The sequence below is a fragment of the Leuciscus leuciscus genome (genome assembly GCF_965113295.1).
Source record: "Leuciscus leuciscus genome assembly, chromosome: 12".
Taxonomy (NCBI): Eukaryota; Metazoa; Chordata; class Actinopteri; order Cypriniformes; family Leuciscidae; genus Leuciscus; species Leuciscus leuciscus.
In genome coordinates, this window is record NC_138736.1 from 33,391,735 (window position 1) to 33,410,631 (window position 18,897).

General features: G+C 37.6%; 1 protein-coding gene across 2 annotated transcripts in view; it reads right to left on the minus strand.

The window, feature by feature from the left end:
* The window catches only part of jupb (junction plakoglobin b), a 76,351-nt gene extending 73,702 nt beyond the window's left edge, over nucleotides 1–2,649 (minus strand). For both annotated transcript variants that reach the window (XM_082186177.1, XM_082186178.1), the window contains exon 1: nucleotides 2,465–2,649. The gene's annotated coding sequence lies outside the window, so the exon portion shown is untranslated. The remainder of the gene's footprint in view (nucleotides 1–2,464) is intronic.
* Between the last annotated feature and the right edge of the window lie 16,248 nt (nucleotides 2,650–18,897).

Consider the following 18,897-nt stretch of genomic DNA (forward strand, 5'->3'; position numbering starts at 1 on the left):
AGCAAGTAGCTTTACAGTATTAAACATGAAAAACAGTGTTTAGGCCCGTTTACACCAAGAAAGATAACTATATTAGCGTCCACAGCAGCGGATGATACCATTCTGTTTATTATAGCGCGTGCTTGTCTGTCACTTTAAATGTTTGAGTTTGTTACAGCAGGATTGATTCTGATTGGCTGCCACTGTTTTTGTCGTTTATCAGCTGGATAATATCATTCTGAAAGTGATTCCAACAATAGCGTTTCTTTGTGCCGTTATCGTTAAAGCTGTGGTGTGAACTCTGCTATTCTTTGATATTGAGAAAATTTTTTAGAACTTTATCTTTATCGTTATCTTTATAGTTGTCGTCCTTGGTGTGAACGGGCCTTAAGTCTTGCTTTAAATTCGAATTACAACATTAATTTCTACTATGAAGCAGCTCTCCAGTTTGTTCATGTTTCAACTCGCATCTGACCTTGACAGAGTGAACAGAGGAAATAAAACGGAGAAGATTTCCACGTCAAAGAAGGTGGAGCCTCAGAGCCACACCTACCTATTATGTAATCGCTACGGACCAATGGCTGTTCAAAGGTGTTTACCAGCTTGAGCAAAATATTCTGGAAAGTTCGCTTTGGCAAGCTGATTCAAATTCATGAAACAAACTCCAAATAAACTTCGTTTTAGCCTGATTCAGTACAAAATGACGACACACCAGTTCTTCAATTTCGCTTGAATTATATCGGGGTCTTTAAGTGTGCAGACAGTGACCCACTACCTGATACAGCTGGATACCGCAGCAGAGAAGAAACATAAAAACCAACAGCACAACAACTACTTATGTATTCGCTGCAAATGTGAACGGGGTTTACGTTTAGAAGCAGTTTAATGTTTGAGGGCTGATTTCAGTTAAATCACTATAACTCCAACAAAAACACAAACAGTCGCTCACAACATCTGCGTTTGTGAATCTTTGTTAGGAGTAGTACCTCAAAATGATTGATAATCATAGTCACAAAAATATGTAGCCAACTAATACTGTACAAAGGGCCTTTATTAGGGTCTGTGCTACCGCACTGGGCCCCGCACTCGATGGGGGCCCCGCGGTGAACGGAAGTTACTGATCGCGATCGAACGGACCAAGAGGGATGCTTGAGACAGCCCTAATTGTACAGTTATTTTACACAGTATATCAGTTTAGGGGCGTTCTGTTTCATTTCATTAAAAAATAGAAAAAAAATGTAAATGATTGCTTTAACCTGATTTTTTTTTTATACTAAATAAAATTTTTCCTTAGTGATTCGAAGATGATTTTCAAAAGATTTCTAAAGACGCCCAATCACGAGGCGTTTACAATGGATTTTCGTCTTCACATTGCCACAGAAATCAACGTCAACCGATGATAGCACACATACAAGATGTCTTTTAAAGAACACTTCATCTGAAAAACATCTGTTGTGTACATAAACATCTGATAAACATCTTTAAAAAGCAGTTTTACATACATTCTAAACCATAAACATCTTAAAGACAGTTTCTAAATGTCTATAGGCCTATGTGGGGAAACGTCTTAGAGACGATGAAAACACGTAGGCTACATCAAATAGACGTCTCTGAGATGTATGTGTGCTATGGAATAAAGTGAAATCACTAGCTAAAATACAATCAAACACTCGAATACACCCACCTTATTTGAAAATTTACATTTATCATGATTTGTTCAAACGATAAATTATTAGCTATTTAACATAGGAATCAAACCCATGCAAAAAATTCAGTTAGCATAAATTCTAACAGTTTTTAATATTAGAGCAGGATTATGTTATATAGCCTACCCTGATACGCTCTCACACCATTCAAACGCGATAACGATTTTACGCAATTTTTCTGCGGTCTACGGGCATCTAACGGAGTTGACTTAGATCATGAACCGGTTTCACCAGACTCGGATAAGGCAAACTTACAATTTGGTAATTTAACAATCATATAAACGGAACGATCTCGCATTAAGCTCGGCATGTGTCAGTATCTGCACTGAACTAACGTGAGCTCAAAGTTTCTCAGAGGTTGAACATGCAAAACCCAGTAACATTATAATATCGATACAATATAATATAATAATATATTGCAGAAGAGCGCAATATATAATTTGGGGGATGAAATTATGCAACATCGCCCGAATTTTCGCTGATCTATCGAGTGTGACGAACTCCTGTGGGCTTTAAAGCAGCTTCCCTGTGTCATGTTTGATGTAGAAGTGCTCCGTTGTAGAACACGAGCACAAAAATAAGAAATAAAGCAATAGACGCTTAAACATCAGGATCCCTTACGGATATGACAACAGCAAACTCTAAAGATGCTTCATATGCAAACGGCGTCCTGTGAAGCACATTATAAGGTTCATATAACGGGAGAAGGGTGGCTTCCGCGGTCGCCAGGGCAAAGTCATCATTTAAATGAGAGAGCATGCATCAGCAGACTTATTTACCTTACAGAATGATCTCAATCCACTGGCGAATGTGTCTCCAAAAAAACAATCAGCTCGTGAATCCCTTCTCCGGCCCCAAGTCCCTCCGTCCACTCTTATCCAAGTCTGGCAAACGTTGAGCAAGAGTCTGACAGCAGCGGAACCCTCCGTGAAGTCTCCGGTTGCACGAGCGAACGAGTGGGCGGGACCTCTAGCGGTTCAGTTTCGACACAATCGGTAATTATTTGAGGATTCTGGCGCACCTATTGCGGATGACGGGCAGTAATGCTTGCCTAGAGATAGACATCAAGAGAGTCATGTGTGATTTAAGGTTCATGTTCCTGCGCCAATGGTTTGACCTCTCTATATGATTTGTATGGGCTCTGGTAATATTTCAACTTAATATCATTTTTATAATTAATATATATATTAAAAAAAAAAAAAAAAAATATATATATATATATATATATATATATATATATAATTCAGAAATTTTTATATTTATTTATTTAATAAATAATATATATATTATATATATATATATATTATTTATTAAATAAATAAATAGTAAAATTTTCTGAATTATATATAGATATATATATATACACACACATAATTCAGAATTTTTTATATTTATTTATTTAATAAATTATATATATATATATATATATATATATATATACAAATCTAAAAAAATTCTGAACACCCCACAACATTAAGCACAAGTCGGCCTTTTACCTCCAACAAATGTGATTTCCCACTTCATGCAAAGTCTATAGGCCTATTAATTGTTTTTTTTTTTTCTTCGTCTGAAGGACACGACTTACTATGGAACAACATACTATTGTTATCTATTGCTTATGTGCACATTACATTATTACAAAATAAATAAAAAATACAAATTAAATATAGTAAATTGTCATATTTATTTTAAGCTGAAGTTGAATATCTGCAAATTCACAGAAGAACAGCTATACTCTTGTATTTGTTTCACTAGTTTCTGCATTTATATCATGGCTTATTGCCACCAGCCTGCCACCATCAGGAGCCCTTTTGCAATGACTTCCAAAAAATTCCATATGCCAATTTGGATAAAATTACTGCACTTATTAATCCATATTTGTGTATTTGTCAATTAAAAATGTTGTCGAACTGTTGAGCACAAAAGTTATTCCCCTCAATAAATATTGCAAAAAAGCCTATAAAAGCCTATATTAGTTGCCTCTTTCTGCACCTCATTGTTTAAACATCTGAATGATTTCACTTCTGGTTAACGTCGTCTCATAAGGGTGGACCCCACATTAATATGGCCAAAGATTACGGGGTTCAGTGAAAAGTAAGAGACTGTGCTCATTTTTATGAGGCCAAGTCCAGCACGGACCCATGCAGCACGGACATGACAAAATGCTTGGTTGCATTTGAAAATATTATAATTAAGATGAAATAAATGGAATATTTCTTTTACTTCATTATACAGAAGATACACTCTTATCTATATCAAAATATTAAAAACATAAAGGTTCCTTATTGTTTCCAATGAGAACCTTTAACATCCATGGAACCTTTCCATTGCACAAAAGGTTCTTTATTGTGGAAACAAGGTTCTTTCGATTTTTTTAAATGTTCTTCTAAGAAATAATGGTTATTTTAAGGACGGATCACTGACATTAGGTTCTTTGGGGAATCAAATGTTTCCTTATGGCATCACTTCATGTGAAAACCCCTATTTGGAATCTTCATTTTTATGAGTGTATCAACGTCTAAATTCTGCACAAATACTGCACTGTAACAAAAAAAGAAAAAAAGAAAAGTCGCTGCCTTAAATTTTCTAAGTGCAATCAACTTGAATCTTTAAGTCATTACACCTTAAATTACATTAGACTTTAGACAAAAATTTTTTTAATCTTGTATAACGCATAAAAAAAGTTGAAATTGCTTAACTTATTTTGATGAGTTGAAGCAATGTAAAAACACATGTTGTAATAACTTATTGACCATATAATGTTTTACAGTGTGAAGGACTGAGAGATGATTGCCACCCATGACTCTTATATCTAATTTCGTTGAATGGGTCTGATCTGTTCTCAAAGGAAGACATCTGATATCTCGTCTTTCCCACATAATTTAAACATTAAGAAAGAAATAATTTAGCAGAATCAATGATGTCCAATAAATCAAAGTCTGCTTTATTTTTATCTCTTCAGAGCATCACCATCTCAAGACCTCATGTTAACCAAATCAGACAGACGTTGTCTCTTCACTCGGCTTAACTCTAGTTAAAGCCGATGCAACTACAAGATTGTGCAAAACGCCACATTTTAGAAGAAACTAAATCCAAGGCTTCAATTGTTACTGAGGAAAATCATTTTCTTTAGCACTTATTTTTAACACTCAACAGCTGTGGCTTAGTGGCTATCATCTCACCAACTACAAAAAAACCAACAAAAAAAACAGGTTATTACAAAAAAAGATCTTTGGACATCAAGAATTCTGCTGCTTAAAAAAGACTGCTTAAAAGAAGAGAAATCTGGGATCCAGTTTTCTAAGCACCAGGATAATACAGTAATAAAGCTCATTATATCAAGAGTTTCTGTCTAAGAGCCTGTTAAAGGTTATTCTAATCACCACTGCTTGAAACCAGTGGTGGACAGTAACGAAGTAAATGTAATTCGTTACTGTACCTAAGTAGCTTTTTTGCGTATCTGTACTTTACTGAAGTATTTAAATTTGGGAAGACTTTTACTTTAACTCCACTACATTTCAAAGTCAAATATCTTACTTTTTACTCTACTACATTTTCAAAATCAGTCGTTCCTTTTTATTTATGAGTGGATAAAAACTAAACTGGTCAAACGAGCCACCTATCACAGTAGCCTACAACGTGCGCGCTTTGTTTTGAACTTGCCTTGGTGGTATCTACTAAGCGCGAACCAGAGCCGTTAAATATGAGAGTTGCGACCATAGACAGTATATAAGAGGTTGCGACACACACAAGGCTTGTTCGACTTGAATCGGCGCTGCACAGACCGATCAGTTTATGACATCAAAGTGTAGAGCGAAATCGCGAGAGCGATTGAAAAGCATACAGAGCCGTCTACTCTCCGCTCTTGCGGTATTTTAATGTCATTCACCGATTGGTCTGTGCAGTGTGCCGTTTCAAGTCGAGCAAGCCTACTGTGATCTCGCCGCCGCGCGGTCACGTGATTCGTGTAGCTCTCAATAGTTCCAAACAATTTGTGTTGCCAATAATTTTAAGCGGAGCAGAGAGCAGCAGCTATTATTGCAGCAATTATCGGTAAATACTGACGCATAATGAACATTGCTTATTACCTTGACACTAAAATTACTTGCATATAATAGCATTTTTTTTTCTGAGGAGTAGCAGAAACACTGCATTAATACGTTTTGGTGTTTAATTTTGTAGGGAAATTGGCTGCTCCCATAATGTAGTGTGTATATATATATATTCAATGGCATTGTGCAGGTTTATGTGAATGTATCATAACATTAGGATGTTTATAATTATGACCATAGATGCTTGTGAAAAATATGTACAGTAAATACTGTAAATGTATTATACCTTATGGGATCAGTCCCCTTCCGTCCAAAATTAAACACACAAAAAATGTATTCAATTCAAATATATATATATATATATATATATATATATATATATATATATATATATATATAGACTAATTATGTAATTAATGTCATTTTATTAATAGATTGATGTGCCAAGAGTGACAGAGTCTTCACGTAGACTGAGTTAAGCAAGAGTCTTGTGACAAAAATTATAATAGGACATTATAGTAATAAAAAAATCATAGTACTTGGATACTTAAGTACATTTGAAGGCAAATACTTTTGTACTTTTACTCAAGTGAATGTTTAAAGGCAGCACTTCTACTTTTACTTGAGTAATATTTTACCTTGAGTATCTTTACTTTAACTCAAGTACATGGTATGTGTACTTCGTCCACCACTGCTTGAAACCCACAGCCACAGTTTTGAGGTGCTCCCTGTTCTCCATGATTACCGAGACACAAATGCACATTTTCTCTTATTTAAGTAACTCCCTCAGCTGTCTGGGGCATAATGAAAGCCCTCCACTGTTGTTGCCATGGTGAAAACTATAATTCCTGCCACTTTTGATTTCTTGGGTTTTAAAACCCATTTCCTGCACTTGAAAGTTGTAAAATTTCTGTCCGAAGCCAATCAGCTAGAAGTCTTACAATAATTGCACCTTTTGCAACTAAATATTCTCCTTCTCCTATATGATTCTGCCACTGAATTATTTGCATACGCATTGTTTTTATCTTTTTTTTTTTTTTTTAACCTAAATGTACACAGAGGATATCATTAAGATTTTCCAAAAGAGCTCTGAGAGAGAACTTCACATATGTGGTCTTGAAGTCTGCTAATTTATTCAGTTGATATATCCTCTTAAGACATCAAAACAAGCACTTAATGATCCATCAATGCATAAACAATATTCTGGATAAAAACAGTCTTGTCTGCTTCCAGTGAGACCCAAATCAGTCAACCATCACCAGAACAAACACTGGTACACGCTGCCTAAACATAGCCTAGTGTTGCCAAGGAGAAGCTTCCTCCACATGCTGCAAAACATCCCTAGTGCTTTCCATGATTAATACATTTCTCCAATTACCAGTTGCCCTTATTGAGACAATTGTCATCACAATTCACAGAGCTGCTTTCAACCAATTCATCTCAGCAGGCTCGCAGAGATAATCTTACACTGCAACATTTACATGGAAGTTTAATATACAGTATAGCTCTTCATGTTGTCAGGCATTTATGTGTCACAGATATAGTAGAGATTTTCATGTTATATGAAAAATATGGTTGTCAATGTGTTGGGACATGACTACATACATAAGCTACATAGAAATACATGTACACTGCACAACCATTCAAAAGTTTGGGTTTGTAAAATGTTTTTGAAAGAAGTCTCTTCCGCTCACCAAGGCTACATTTATTTGATCAAAGATACCATTATATTGTAAAATACACTGCTCGAAAAATGGGTGAAAAAGTGGCTGTTTGGAATTAAATAGGCAAATGCTTAAGAGTCTATGAAGGTCTTGACCAAAAACTGATGCACCTCTTGATAACAACTGTCGTAGATTTTTCCTAAAACTAACTATCTGGGTTGTCTCCAATCGACATTCCCTTTCTATTCTATGCGTCTATCTGGGTTGTTTCCAATCGACATTCCCTGGGTTGTCTCCAATCGACATTTCCTGGGTTGTCTCCAATCGACATTCCCTTTCTATTCTATACGTCTATCTGGGTTTTCTCCAATCGACATTCCCTGGGTTGTCTCCAATCGACATTCCCTGGGTTGTCTCCAATCGACATTCCCTTTCTATTCTATACGTCTACCTCTTTAATCTAACTCACCAGAAAATGACAGACAGACTTCGGCAAATGTCCTTTGAGTTCTTTATTTCGGCCGGGAGAGTACTCGAGCAATTCTCAGAGAATCTCACCCAAGCAAAAGAATACATCAGGTTTTACAGGACAAAGACGGACACATCAAAATAAAATCAGCGTGACTAACATGTCATCTTCTATCAATATGACTGGTTCAATTGGTAAAACAAGCCCCTCCCTTCTTTACCCTCTGTTACTGGCATAAGCAAAATCATCAAAAAACATTGTAAAGGGTTAACAGTCAGTTGATTACTCAATACAGTGAGGAAAATAAGTATTTGAACACTATTTTGCAAGTTCTCCCACTTGGAAATCATGGAGGGGTCTGAAATTGTCATCGTAGGTGCATGTCCACTGTGAGAGACATAATCTAAAAAATAAAAAAAATCCAGAAATCACAATATATGATTATTTAACTATTTATTTGTATGATACAGCTGCAAATAAGTATTTGAACACCTGTCTATCAGCTAGAATTCTGACCCTCAAAGACCTGTTAGTCTGCCTTTAAAATGTCCACCTCCACTCCATTTATTATCCTAAATTAGATGCACCTCTCCACCCCATACAATCAGTAAGCATCCAACTACTAACATGGCCAAGACCAAAGAGCTGTCCAAAGACACTAGAGACAAAATTGTACACCTCCACAAGGCTGGAAAGGGCTACGGGGAAATTGCCAAGCAGCTTGGTGAAAAAAGGTCCACTGTTGGAGCAATCATTAGAAAATGGAAGAAGCTAAACATGACTGTCAATCTCCCTCGGACTGGGGCTCCATGCAAGATCTCACCTCGTGGGGTCTCAATGATCCTAAGAAAGGTGAGAAATCAGCCCAGAACTACACGGGAGGAGCTGGTCAATGACCTGAAAAGAGCTGGGACCACCGTTTCCAAGGTTACTGTTGGTAATACACTAAGACGTCATGGTTTGAAATCATGCATGGCGCGGAAGGTTCCCCTGCTTAAACCAGCACATGTCAAGGCCCATCTTAAGTTTGCCAATGACCATTTGGATGATCCAGAGGAGTCATGGGAGAAAGTCATGTGGTCAGATGAGACCAAAATATAATTTTCTGGTCATAATTCCACTAAACGTGTTTGGAGGAAGAAGAATGACGAGTACCATCCCAAGAACACCATCCCTACTGTGAAGCATGGGGGTGGTAGCATCATGCTTTGGGGGTGTTTTTCTGCACATGGGACAGGGCGACTGCACTGTATTAAGGAGAGGATGACCGGGGCCATGTATTGCGAGATTTTGGGGAACAACCTCCTTCCCTCAGTTAGAGCATTGAAGATGGGTCGAGGCTGGGTCTTCCAACATGACAATGACCCGAAGCACACAGCCAGGATAACCAAGGAGTGGCTCTGTAAGAAGCATATCAAGGTTCTGGTGTGGCCTAGCCAGTCTCCAGACCTAAACCCAATAGAGAATCTTTGGAGGGAGCTCAAACTCCGTGTTTCTCAGCGACAGCCCAGAAACCTGACTGATCTAGAGAAGATCTGTGTGGAGGAGTGGGCCAAAATCCCTCCTGCAGTGTGTGCAAACCTGGTGAAAAACTACAGGAAACGTTTGACCTCTGTAATTGCAAACAAAGGCTACTGTACCAAATATTAACATTGATTTTCTCAGGTGTTCAAATACTTATTTGCAGCTGTATCATACAAATAAATAGTAAAAAAATCATACATTGTGATTTCTGGATTTTTTTTTTTAGATTATGTCTCTCACAGTGGACATGCACCTATGACAATTTCAGACCCCTCCATGATTTCTAAGTGGGAGAACTTGCAAAATAGCAGGGTGTTCAAATACTTATTTTCCTCACTGTATATATATCATGACATAATGCAGGCTAAAAACAAAAGGTTAGTAAGACCTGACCTAAAAGGAGAAGTAATGTTTAGTTTGTTATTTTGTTAGACCTAGAAGAGGAAGTTAGGTAAGTGTTTGTCATAATGTTAGATCCAAAGGAGAAGTCAGGTTAAAAGTTTAACAGGTTGAATAAGGTTAGAAGTTTAACACAGGTTAGATTCAGGTTAGAAGTTTAACACAGGTTAGCTCTAAAAACATTTGTTTACTATCTTATTTATTACAAATCCACCACACAACATTTTTGGTTAAGATCTTGTATTGTCAATGCAAGAGTCCAGCACTCTGTAAAGTCTCCTCCAGCACATCCCAAAGACTCCCAGTGAATTTAAGATCCGGACTCAGAGGTGCCAGTTCATGTGTGAAAATGATTCTTCATGCTCCTTCACAACCATTCTTTCACAATCTGAGCCTGATGAATCTTGACATTGGCTTGGAATCGTGGAATATGGCCATGTGTCTTCCTACATGTTTGATTATGAAAAGCTACACACTCGATCATTTAGGGTTAGAAGAACTGTTGCCAAACATATAACATGCTAGAAACATAATAATCATTGCAATAATGATCCAATCATAGACTCTTAAGCATTTGCCTATTAATTTTTTTTGGCCGGGCAGTGTATTATTACAATTTTAAATAACTGTTATCCATTTGAATAAACTAAAAAAAAATTATGTATTCCTGTAATGGTATACTCCAGTCTTCAGTGTCACCTGATCCTTAAGAAATCATTCTAATATGCTTATCTCTCATTATTATCAATGTTGAAAACAGCCGTGTTGTATATGCTTTTTTTATGAAAATTGCAAAAAACTAAATAAATTTAGTCAATTTTATGTCCTTAATGCTGAATAAAACCTAAACTTTTGATTGCATTATGATATTCTGATTTCTATAATTTATAGATCTATATAATCTATAGGTCTATGTGTTTTGTTGTTTTTTTTTTGCCATAATTTGTGGAATATGTAACAAGCTAAAATTATGCAGGCCAAACTTGCAGACTTGTTTTGCAATTTGCAGGACAACCTGGGCGATCCTGCAGAATAGATTTCAACATGGTAAAATGTGTTTAATTGAGCTAAAAGCACAACAATCTTATTAGAAACTGAAAACATAGTCAAATGAACCAGAATATTTAACCTAATTAACAAATACATAAGTGGCGGAGTACTTTCAGACGAGTTTTAAAAAATAAAATCGGAGAAAATATCAGAGAACCTTCAAAATCATGTACCAGAACTCCATTGGGAGAAAAACAAACTTTGTTTTGCCCGTCTGTTCACATCGCTTTCGTGTAATGCTCTTTCATAATTACTAAACGATGTGTTTAGTGCAAAAGATCATTAGCGCCAAACACAAGGTGAGGCAGTGACATTTCATCTCGTGTTATGTCAGCTTGAAAGAAAATTGTGAAGCCTTGTTTCAGGAAATTAGCTTCCAGGGGGATGTGAGAACGTTTGATTGTAGATGAAAGAGAGCGATATATTGAAATGGAAATGTGTCTGGCTGACTGTGGACGTGGATTTTGCCCCTCGGGGATGAATAAAACACATGCATTCAGCAATCTCTCTATTTGCACATAAAAGCCTATGCGAGTCTCTATATGTGTGCTTTATTTGTTTCTCTCTACATTTGCAGAGGAGACAAAGCAGTAGTTTTATTACATCCCCTGCCAGGATTAACCACTAATTTGCTCAATAATTTGTGGACATTTACCTAACATAGCCCACTCTGACCGTCTGTTCTACTGTGTGACCAGCGGTTGATTTATGCTACAAACAATAAGAAAATACAGCCAAAACAACATTCAGGCAAAATAACTAATGTGCATTTCCCCCCTCAGAGCCCAACGTTCAGCAAGTACCCTGCTCATCATTACACTGGCATTCAGCCTCTGTTATAGATCCACTGTGAGCAGACAGATGGGTAATATAGTAGGCTACACATCTGTCGGGTATCTCAGAGGTATGAGGAGGCTCTTTGCCACCTACAGAATGGGACGTCTTCGGTGTAGTTAGTACATACAATTCCCTACACATGTCCATTTATGCTGATATTGTCCAAAATGAATCACTATTTTGTGATGAATGCATTGATAAGGAAAAACATAGACCATGAGTTTCCTAGATGGTGGTTTGCGAACCCCTGGGGGTTTTGAGGGAACTGCAGGTGGTTATGAGTTGATGAAAACCTTATAATAGCTTTACATGCATCCAAGGTCAAAAAACACTTTAATTTTCTCATAATATACATTGCACATCACCTAATTTCTCTAAAAGTCTGAAAACGGTTTGTTTGAAGATTATGGCTGAATCCGAAAACGCCCAAAAACCCTCAATCACTATTCCCTATGTTAGTCCAGTAATACAGTTCACTTGAAGGAGGGAATAAAAACGAGTGAGTGAATTCGGACAGCCGTTGAGAGTACATCGGCTGTACACTCGTTATTGCGATGCATTGTACAGACAACGTCCACTATGGTTTCGGACACCACTACAAATGGCTGTCCCCTCAAATAATGCCTTTTTAAAGGGGATAAAGGGCGATTTTGGATTCAGCGTATGTCTCTCTAAACTCCTTTCCACCAGCCTGCTCTGCTCTGATTGGTCAGATGGCTAAGTCTGTTGTGATTGGTCCACCGCTTACAGCTAGTGTCGGATTTGAACTTCAGCTCCGGATCTTCCTCAGCACTGTGATACGAAGAGGAACGATGGCATCCGTTTTTCCATATCAAATCCGGCACGAGTCCTCATTCTTTTATAGAGCACGCAAAGTGGATTTGCAGTCTTCTCGACATGTCGACAACACGAGCCAAACTCTTCCAGGCCTCAGCTACAACTACAGTCTTGGAGGGCGGGTCAAAGTCGGCATTGTTCGCGGACAGCCAATAAAGACTGGAAGGCTGTCATTATGCAAATTTGTTACGTTGTTACGTATGTTACAGGAAGTGAGACTGGAATTATTCTACTTTTTTTTTTGTAAAAGCCCAAAATGAGGTTTCAGTGAAGTAGCCTACTTAAAATGGAAGTAAATGGGGACAATATACTGGATTTAAAAAAGAAATAATAATTTCATAAATGCACTTACATTTTTCTATTAAAATGTGTATTATTTGAGCAATAAATCAATCGTTTTAGGGTTTGTAGCATTCCGTTATCATGGCTACAAAGTTGTAAAATTGGATATAACTTTGCACAGGAAAGCAATTTATCAGACTAAAATCATGTTAACACACATCTGTCTTGTGGCTAAACTTAAACTGAGTATTTTAATGCTTTAATACAAATTGGACACACTAATTTTATCTTAAGTGCCTCACTGTGTATATATTGGCATTATGTAATAAAAACAAAATCATGTCAAATCACGATTGCTGGTTTTCAATGATAATTGCAAGTTACTTCAACACATTTTTACCAGGAAATAATAATGATTTACTTTGATATTATCCAAGACCCCAATTTGAAACCGTTTTAAGGCACTGTACACTATAATAATCAAAAAAATTATATAATTTTCTGTTATCTTAAAGCTTTAACAAACTGTCTGACACTTTATTTACAGTGACTCACAAATGAGCAAATTAATAAGTGATTCATCCTAAGGACACAGTAACATGACAGTAACATTAGAGACGCAAAATTCCCAAAACAACTATATGGACCGAACAGACCTTTGTTTGTCCTCGCCATCAAAAGGACAGCGACAGTTTCAGATGGATCGTGGGTTAAACCGGAATGAGTCAGACAATGTTCCTCTTACAGTTTCCCCTGTTTAAAACAGCCTCCAGTGCTGCTAGAATATGTCGCACAGCCAAACACTTATCCGCAAGGACACACAGAGAGCACAGTGTTAAAAGGGGAGACAGAGAAGTCAATTATATATGTTACATAAAAGCCATTGTTCCTTTAACATACTGGGACTATAAAACAATACAGCCTTAAAAAGAAGTTCAAGTTGTAACAGTCATTGCTCAGTACAATCAAGAGACAATAAACCTGATATATGTATTAAATAAATCCTGAACACTGTGGCATTTCAAATCATGTCAAATTTATAATAGTTTTATTATTATTAATTTAAAAAAAATATTGAATGAAAAAACTCAAAATTCATAATTTTAAAAAAGTACTGACCCCAAATAAAAGAATAAAAATGTATATTAATTTTTTTTATAATATACATTTAATATATATTAAATTATAATAATTAAATACAATATTTTATATTATTTTATATAAAATATTATTTCAAATACCATTTAATTATTTTTTTTTTTTTTTTTTTACTCATTTAAAAAAAAAGCTAAATTGATCATGACCAATTGATTATGACATTAACATGACTGCAATCACACAATAGCAAATGTATATATACGATCAAGCTATTGTGTACTTAAAAGAAAAACTTTAAACAGCTTTTAAAACTTGGACTTTGTTATGGTCTTACTTTTCCATTATGTTCCTGATTTGATTCTCCATGCTCTTTTTTCCCCTCGCCGGTACGTTTAAAGCATTTAAATATAGCCGAGCTGAGTGTAGCTGAGCTTTGATGAGGTTGAATGTGAAAGTGCTCTTCACAGAGGAGAACACTGCATTATGGGATAAATGCGGCTGTACATTGGGGCTGCTCTCGCACAAAAGCCATCGCTGACAATGGCTGAGGGAAGGTAACTGGATGTACATAAACACAAACACACACACACACACACACACACTTTGCAGAGTGGCAGCTGGGCTCATCTGCCCGGCAGGGATAACGAAACAAAGACGGACGACAGAAAAGCAGCAACGAACGGGCATGAAAAAGATTAAATAAACTTGGTTGGTATAGAGCACCAAAGGAGTCGCGCGCATACAAGTGCGAATGTGTGTGCATGTATAAAAAAGGGGAAAAATGCATGTTGTATGAAATTGGTTAGAAGAGAGAGAGAGAGAGAGAGAGACAGAGAGAGAGAGAGAGAATGACAGTGAGGGGGTGGGGAGGGAGAACGAGAGAGGCAAAAAAAAAATATCACAAAGGATTCTGTGGCGAGAGAGATTGCTGTAGCCATAGAGCAGCACAAGCAATGGAATATGCAGGCCTGTTACAGCCTCGGGGCTTCTGGGTAAATAGAGAGAGCATAGCAGGATTGGCCTGGTTTGCTCTATGGCTTACCTAACACTATTGTGAATGCAGATCTGCGCCGTTTTCAGAAACAGGTTCAGTTCCATTCAGATTCAATTCAATTCAGATATGCTTTTCACTTTAAATAGCTAATCTTTTTGCCTGCAACATAAAAGATGTCAAGCTCACAGACATATTAATGGAGCATTGACATTATAAATAAATTATCAGTGGGACTATGAGATTGTATTTAAGATATGAAAGATTTGCACTAATTAGTGTTTGTCTAGTCATGCATCACTTCTTCTGTTGCTCATGGTGAGAGTGATGTGTTTGTTCAAATCTGTATCTGTAAATATTAAACTTCAATTATGCTACAGACATGAATGATTCCTCAAAAAGTATATGTCTTGTTGAAAATTGTCACCTGATGGACAATAAAAGAGGTGAAAAATTACCATAGAATTACATTGAAGGAAGGTCCTGATCCATATGTAGAAACCAGAATATTACAAAGGTGGGCTCTTTTGACCTATTAGTTACCACCTAAAAACCATCCAGAAGATCTTAGCAACCACATAGCAACACCCTGGAAACAGCAATGGCAGTTTTGCATTGTCGAACAACATTTATATTTTCTTCAGAAAATGCAAACAGACTTGGGCCAGTAGGTGACCTCTTAAAATACCCTAGCAACCACATAGCAACAGGCTTAAAAACATATGCATTATGGCAATTGGCAACAGCCCACAACACTAACAACTTTTGCATTTACGAACACCACTCACATTATTTTCAGAAAATGTAAATAGACTTGGGTCAGTAGACAACCACCTAGTAACCACCCAAAATACCTTAGCAACCACATAGCAACACCCTGGCAACGGCCAACACTTACATCTTTAGGAAATGTAAACAAACTTGGGCTAGTAGAAAACCATCTAGCAACCACCCCAAATAGGAGTTTGGAGAGACATACGCTGAATCCGAAATTGCCCCTTATCCCCTTAAATAGGGCATTATTTGAAGGGACAGCCTTTTATAGTGGTGTCCGAAACCATAGTGGACGTTGTCCGTTGTCCAAATACCTTAGCAACCACATAGCAACACCCTGGCAACGGCCCACAACACCTGACATCATGGAAATCAAGTTTTGCATTGGCAAACAACACACACATTTTCTTTAGGAAATGTAAACAAACTTGGACTAGTAGACAAGCACATAGCAGCCACCCAAAATACCTTAGCAACCACATAACAACACCATAGCAACGGCCCACAACACTTAACATCATGGCAATAAACTTTAGCTCTGGTGAACAACACACATATTTTCATTAGGAAATGTAAACAGACTTGGGCTAGTAGACAACCACCTAGCAACCACCCAAAAATACCTTAGCAACCACATAGCAACAGGCAAAAAAAAAAAACATTAACACAATGGCAATGAGATTTGCATGAGCAACCACCACTCACATAATCTTCATTGTCATTGTTTTGTAAATATTTAAAAAATAAAATGTACCAAAACATGTTTGCACATGGCTGGTTGACCCAAAAGAGCCTGAAATGATGAGTCAAATGCCTGACTGTATATTTGTGGCTCTAATGCAATGTGACATACATCACAAAAGGTTTGATTCAAACATACATCCAGCACTGTGAATTGCCTCTGTAGATGAAAACATGTGGCCATTATGGACGTTGCAAGCGTGCTGCTTTTGTTCGAAACCATTTTGTCATTGTTGACTGTGCCGCTCACTCTCTGTCAATTGTGGCAATAATGGATGGTGCATTCAGAGGAAAATATGAACCAGAGAAACAAAAATAAATACAGCAATGTCATTTTAGGCAATATTCAGAGTTGCTGGAGATAAAGGGCGGGAACTACAGGGATTTTTACTTTTGTTTGTATTATAATTTGCGTGAATGCAGACTCGTGAGCATTTTGACCTTTTAAAGCAAGCAGTGTTTCTAATAACAGGCCTCATAGATAACAGAATAAAGATGTTAACATTTACTGAAGAATATGTGAGCAGTGTACGATTGTGCAAAACTCAACGGCATTATGTTAGGGTGCTGTGGGTGGTTGTCACCTTTTACTGTAGATTGGCATCAAAGCAGAAGATAACTCAAACCATTTCGATAATGCAGAAGTTAAAATTTGCATTTCCCAAAACTTAGTGCCACTAATAAACCTGCAGGGAGTCATAGGAAAGAAGAAAGGCAACAGATAAAAAACATATTTTGCTCTTTTCCACGGCAGTGCTGACGGCTTAAAGAGTTTCTTTCCTTCAAGCACACACAGTAGAGACGCTTATATCCTCTGGGAGAGAAGAACATTTACAGAACAGCAAACATTTCATGAGTCTCTAATGACATCCTCAGCATTGACAGATTGACAGGAAAGGTAAAGAAAATGATAATGACCTCCTCAGACATAATGAAAGTACTCATGGCTCTCTTAGCGATAATAGATTATCCTCTTTAACAGCTGCTTTACTTCTCGCATATGAGAAACTGTCAAAAATGTATTAATATGGAGAGAGGCCTCAACTTTAAGAGGGTTAAGCAGTAACAGTTCCTTCATGGTTCATATCTTTTCAAAGACTATTACATTATAGAAAGCAATGTCTCTGATAAAGCTAATTATGACCGTATGTGTAAAACAGAGCCATATATTTTCAATTATCTTATAACATTGACTGCATAAATAAACGATTTAAAAATAATTTCAGCAAATATTAATGGTACATTAACATTATGACAGAATTGCCATAATTATGATAAACAGATAGACAGACAGATAGATGGACAGAGGGACAGACAGACAGACGGAGGGAAAAACGGACAGACAGACATACAGATGGGCGGAGGGACAGACAGATAGATAGACAGAGGGACAGACTGACAGACAGAGGGATGGATGGATGATGAATGGACAAACAGACAGACAGATAAATGGATGGAGGGACAGACAGATAGATGGATGAATGGACAGACAGACAGACAGACAGATAAATGGACGGAGGGACAGACAGACAGACAGACAGATAGATGGATGGACAAACAGACAGACAGATAAATGGACGGAGGGACAGACAGACAGACAGACAGACAGATAGATGGATGGACAAACAGACAGACAGATAAATGGACGGAGGGACAGACAGACAGACAGACAGATAGATGGATGGACAAACAGACAGACAGATAAATGGACGGAGGGACAGACAGACAGACAGACAGACAGACAGACAGATGGATGGATGGATGGATGGATGAATGGATGAATGGACAAACAGACAGACAGATAAATGGACGGAGGAGGGACAGACAGACAGACAGACAGATAGATGGATGGAGGGACAGACAGACAGACAGATAGATGGATGGATGGATGGATGGACAAACAGACAGACAGATAAATGGACGGAGGGACAGACAGACAGATGGATGGATGGATGGATAAATGGACAAACAGACAGACAGATAAATGGACGGAGGGACAGACAGACAGACAGACAGACAGACAGATACATGGACGGAGGGACAGACAGACAAACAGACAGACAGACAGACAGACAGACAGACAGATAGATGGATGAATGGACAAACAGACAGACAGATAAATGGACGGAGGGACAGACAGACAGATAAATGGACAGAGGGACAGATAGACAGACAGATGGATGGATGAATGGACAAACAGACAGACAGATGGACGGAGGGACAGACTGATTGACATACAGATAGATGGATGGACAGACAGATAGAAAGATAGACATACAGATGGAGGGACAGACAGACAGTTAGATAGACAGACAAAAGGAAGAACAGACAGATGGACAGACGAAGAGACAGTCAAACGGAGGAAGAGAGGGACAAACGGACAGACAGATGGACAGACAGACAGATAGATGAATTGATGGATGACAGACAGACAGTTAGACAGACTAAATGACGAACAGACAGACAGATAGATGGACGGAGGGACAGACAGACC